The following is a 6,000-nucleotide window of genomic DNA, read 5'->3' on the forward strand; positions in this document are numbered from 1 at the left end:
TTGATTATATCAATGGCCTTGCACTCTCCTTTTGGATTCTCTTCTGTATTGCTTGGGAGAATACTGGGAGGAGTTTCAATGACTTTTTTACTCAGCTGGCCCACTTGTGCCTCCAGATTTCTGATGGAGGATCTTGTTTCACTCTTGAAACTAAAAGTGACCTTTGACAGATCAGAGACTAGATTGGCTAAATTAGAAGTGTTTTGTTCAGAATTCTCTGTCTGTTGCTGAGAAGATGATGGAAAAGGCTTGCTATTGCTCAGCCTATTGCGTCCACCATTGTTAAAGCCTTATTGAGGCTTTTGTTGATCCTTCCATGAGAAATTTGGATGATTTCTCCATGATGAGTTATAAGTGTTTCCATAAGGTTCACCCATGTAATTAACCTCTGCCATGGCATGGTTCTCAGGATCATAAGCTTCTTCAGAAGCTGCCTCTTTAGTACTGTTGGATTCATGTTGCCATCCATTCAGGTTTTGAGAGATCATGTTGACCTGTTGAGTCAACACTTTGTTCTGAGCCAATATGGCATTCAGAGCATCAATTTCAAGAACTCCTTTCTTCTGAGGTATCCCATTATTCACGGAATTCCTCTCAGAAGTGTACATGAATTGGTTGTTTGCAACCATGTCAATGAGTTCTTGAGCCTCTTCAGGCATTTTCTTTAGGTGAATAGATCCACCTGCAGAATGGTCCAATGACATCTTTGAAAATTCAGATAGACCATAATAGAATATATCTAATATGGTCCATTCTGAAAACATGTCAAATGGACATCTTTTGGTCAGCTGCTTGTATCTTTCCCAAGCTTCATAGAGGGATTCACCATCTTTTTGTTTGAAGGTTTGAACATCCACTCTCAGCTTGCTCAGCTTTTGAGGTGGAAAGAATTTATCCAAGAAGGCTGTGACCAGCTTATCCCAGGAGTCCAGGCTATCCTTGGGTTGTGAATCCAACCATATTCTAGCTCTGTCTCTTACAGCAAAAGGGAAAAGCATGAGTCTGTAGACTTCAGGATCAACTCCATTCGTCTTTACAGTCTCACAGATCTGTAAGAACTCAGTTAAAAACTGATAAGGATCTTCAGATGGAAGTCCATAAAACTTGCAGTTTTGTTGCATTAAGGCAACTAGCTGAGGTTTCAGCTCAAAGTTGTTGGCTCCAATGTCAGGAATGGAGATGCTTCTTCCATCAAATTTGGACGTTGGCTTTGTGAAGTCACCAAGCATTCTCCTTGCATTATTATTGTTTTCGGCTGCCATCTCCTTCTCTTGTTCGAAAATTTCTGAAAGGTTGTTTCTGGATTGTTGTAATTTAGTTTCTCTTAGTTTCCTTTTCAGAGTCCTTTCAGGTTCAGGATCAATTTCAATAAGAGTGCCTTTTTAACTTGATTCCACAAGTCCTAGCCAACTACCAAGGGAAAGACTAGCTTTAGTGGTATCCAAATCAATTAGCAACTTCCAATTATCAATCAACAAAGGAATTAGATAACTCAAGCGTCACTAATTACTCTACCTAGGCTAAGAGCAGCAAACTCTAAACTAAAGCTAAAAGAGATATTTCATCAAACACATATAAGGCAATAAAAGTAAACAACATGAATTGCAAGAATTAAAGAGGGATCTAACTAGAATAGCAAGAGATCAACAATAGAAAAGGAAAACAATTATGAAACAACAAAGAACTTACCAATTGCATTGAAGAAGGAATGTAGATCTACAAAAGAAAGTTCATAAACTACAACTAACAATACAAAGGAATTACAAGAGAAGAAGAATTCTACAACTACAAAAGAACAATTAGGGAAGAAAAGGGAAAATTAGAAGAGGAGAAGAAGTAGATCTAGATCTAAAACCTAATCCTAATTCTAGAGAGAGGTGAGAGCTTCTCTCTCTAGAAACTAACTCTAACTACTTCTAAAACTTAAACTATGACTAATGATCAAAAGTATGTAAAGTATGTCAATTCCTCTTTAATCCTTGGCTTAAATAGCATCAGAAATGAGTTGGATTGGGCCCACAAGGCTTTAAAATTCGCTGGCCATGAATTTGCATTTAATGAATCACATGCAAATCGGCGTGCACGCGTACTATGTGTGTTCGCGCTCCTATACGCGATGCAACTATGGCAAATCTTATATTATTTCGAATCCCCGAATGTTAGCTTTCCAACACAACTGGAACCGCATCATTTGGTCCTCTGTAGCTCAAGTTATGGCCGATTAAGTGAGAAGAGGTCAGCTTGACAGCTTTTGCGATTCCTTCATTTCTTCATGAGTTCTCCATTTTTATATGCTTTTCTTTCATTCCCTTGATTCAATCTTTGCCTCCTAAATCTGAAATCACTTAACAAACATATCTAGGCATCTAATGGAATCAAGGTGAATTAAATTTAGCTATTTTAAGACCTAAAAAGCATGTTTTCACTCTTAAGCACAATTAAAGGAGAAGTTATAAAACTATACTATTTCATTGGATAAATGTGGCTATAAAAGGTTGTAAAATCCCCTAAATCAAGCACAAGATAAACCCTACAAATGGGGTTTATCAATGCTGCATCAGACCCAGAATATTAAATGCTGCAGAATTTAGTTTTTGGCACCAAACTTCAAACAGTCATAACTTCCTCTATAAAAATATATTTTCTTTAAACTTTATATCAATTTAAAGCTCTCAAAGCAACCTTTAATTTAAAACTAACTTCATTAAATTTCAAGCTTTGAGGCTCAAATTATGCTCCATCGAAGTTCACCAAAAACTGGTTTTTACCAAAAATAATAAGGTTCTCAACTTTCCAAAATTTACAAACAAAACTAAATCAAAACCTCATCAAACCTCACTTCACATCAGGACTTATCCTTGTATGTCTCATTCACCACTCGTACCAAATTTTCACTCATATTACATGATCCTCAACCCCAATTATCAAATATATCACACTAAAATCATTCCTCAACCAACAAAATCATCCATCATCATTATATCACTAACAATCATCATAATCAACCTCAATATCAATCCTCAATGTCATTTTTATCAACATTAACAACACAATTCATCAAAATAATAAAAATTATCATACCTCATCAATCCATAATATTTAACAATCAATTCAATCCTATCCTAAGGTCTACTAGCCTAAGTGTCCAGAAACATTACATATTACATAAAAGAAAATCGAAACTATACCTTGGCCGATTTCCAATATGCTCAAACACCAAAATTTATTCCAACAAGCTTCCACCAAGCTCCAAACTACCAAAGACAAACCAAAAGCCACAACCAACTCCAAAAACAAGCTTATCTAACGGTGATTTGGGCAAAGCTCAACAATAATCTGCTATTAGAGATCACCAGCAAAGTCTAAATAGAAACAAGGAGCTCGACAAGAGCTTCACATGGTCGCAAACGGCTCATCAATCGGAGCTCCGTAGCTGAAGTTATGGCTCCCGGAAGGTGATGATGAATAGTGACAATAGGGTTTCACCCCCACCATCACCTATCCGAACTCTCTCTCTCTCTCTCTCTCTCTCTCTCTCTCTCTCTCTCTCTCATCAAAATGAGCTTAAAGCTCATTAAACATACATATATATATGTTAGACTTTGGGCCCAGTCCAATCCGTTAGTGGTTTTAGCCTATTTGGCTCACTTTGGGCCAAAACCTTTAAGATTAGTGCCCAAATTTTGATTCTAAATTATTTTTATCCTTTCAAAATAATAAATCAATTTTAAAATTTTATTTTTCTCAAAACATAGTACCGGACAATCTAGAACTGTTACTACTACCTTCCGGCTTAAGCACCGGTATACATTGTTACAAAAACCTTTCGCAAAAGATACATATTCCAACTAAGAAACATTCATTGAATTTAAATTTCACCTTTTTATTTTCAAAATATCGTTTCTATATTTTCAAACCTATTTCGGGTGATTAAATTATTTTTTTATTAAAACAATTTTACGTGAAAAACTTCAGTTCTTACAGGTTGCCGCTCTCCTCGTCGGTCGCTCGCCGCTGTGCTTCCTAAGGTTTCAATTCTTCTGTTTCTTCTATTAATTATATTGTTGAATTTTTTTTATTTGTGGATTTGTTGATGCTTCTGGTTGCTTCTTCATCTGGATCTTTTGTTGTTGTTCTTCTTCTGATTCCATGATCCATTGTTGTTATTATTATTTTGTTTCTGGTTACTTTTGTTGTTGTTATTGTTCTTCTAATTTCATTATCTATTATTATTGTTGTTCTTCGGCTTCTGGTTGTTATTGTTTCATTGTTGTTTCTTCTACTTCAGCTTCAGTTTTTTTTAGCTTCAGCTTTTGGTTCAGCTTCAGCTTCTGCTTCTGGTTGATTTTAGAGAAGAAGGGGGAAGGGTATTTTCATCCAAAGGATGATTTCAAAATTAAGTTAAACGTTAGGGACAAATTCGAATGTAAAAAAAGGTTAGGGATTAAAAAAAGTTTTAGCCCCTACCTTAGAGACCAAAATCGTACTTAACTCTTTTTCATTATCATCATTATCTTTTTTGTTCTTATACATTTTTTTCTTGTTTTACTCTCTTAACAAGAATAAAAACAAAAAAACCAAACAAAGAAGAAGAAAAAAAACATAATATTGCAAAATTACTTGGAAGATGATGAACTATATTCATTCAACTAAAAGAAAGAAAGAAATATGAAAAAAAGAAGAAAAAAGCTTTAAAGAAAAAGAAGCAACAGAAAATGAGGAGGAAGAAGAGGAAGCATTTTGAATTATGCAAAACTTATCAATATAAATCCACCGAAAATTCTTAAACAATACACATAAATATTTTAGTTTTACACCAAAATTTGCTGCAACTACACAAAAATATTTTTTTATGCTGTAGTTTTTTTGTTTTTTCCTTATTTCTTTCTTTCTTTTAGTTGAATGAATATAAGTTAATCCTTTTCCAAGTAATTTTGCAGCATGTATTTTTTTTCTTTATTTGATTTTTTTATTTTTATTCTTGTTAAGAGAGTAAAACAAGAAGAAACTTGAGAAGGTAAAACAAGAAGGAAAAGATGAATAAGAAAAAAAGAAAAAAATGACGATGATGGTGAAAAAGAAGAAGAAAAAGTAGCAGAAGATGAGGAAGAGGGAGAAGGAGGGTTTTGAATTATGTAGAACTTATCATTACACATACACCAAAAATTCTTAAACAATACACATAAATATCTTAGTTTTACACCAAAATTTGTTGCAAATACACAAATTTTTTTCTTAAAGCAGAACTCCTACATTACATTCAATTCAAACCATCAACGATGAACATCAATTTTCAGAAACAAAAACAACATTATTCAAGTACAAACCATAAACTACTAACGAAAATATTAAATATAATCGAACCACACCTCAACCACTTGATTGTATTCAAAACAATAATCCACTTTACTCTGGTTCAATTGACAATCTGAACTTGAATAATTCATTATCTTTAACAATAAGATAACTATTCAAAATTGATTTTCAGAGCTTGATTTCATCATCTTCTTTTTTTTTCTTATTCATCTTTTTCTTCTTGTTTTACCTTCTCTAGTTTCTTCTTGTTTTACTCTTTTAACGAGAATAAAAACAAAAAATCAAACAAAGACGAAGAAGAAACACATAATGCTATAAAATTACTTGGAAGATGGTGAACCCACATTCATTCAACTAAAAGAAAGAAATAAATAAAGTAAAAAAAGAAGAAGAAAAGATGTATTAAATAAAATATTTTTGTGCATTTATAGCAAAATTTCCATGTAGGAGTTCTGAATTTGAATTGCTATTGTGATGTATATGTGCCATTTTCGTTTCGGTGTATTTTAGAAAATTTGCTGTGTATTTTGAAAATATTTCGACGTATTTTTATTCTGATAAGTTCATAATTCAAAAATCTTCCTCTTCTTTCTCCTCATCTTCTGCTGCTACTTCTTCTTCATCTTCTTATTTCATATTCTTATAATTCTTCTTGGGAGAAAAATATCAAACAAAAAAAATACA

This window comes from Arachis stenosperma, chromosome 9 (assembly GCF_014773155.1).
Source record: "Arachis stenosperma cultivar V10309 chromosome 9, arast.V10309.gnm1.PFL2, whole genome shotgun sequence".
In the NCBI taxonomy this organism is placed as follows: domain Eukaryota; kingdom Viridiplantae; phylum Streptophyta; class Magnoliopsida; order Fabales; family Fabaceae; genus Arachis; species Arachis stenosperma.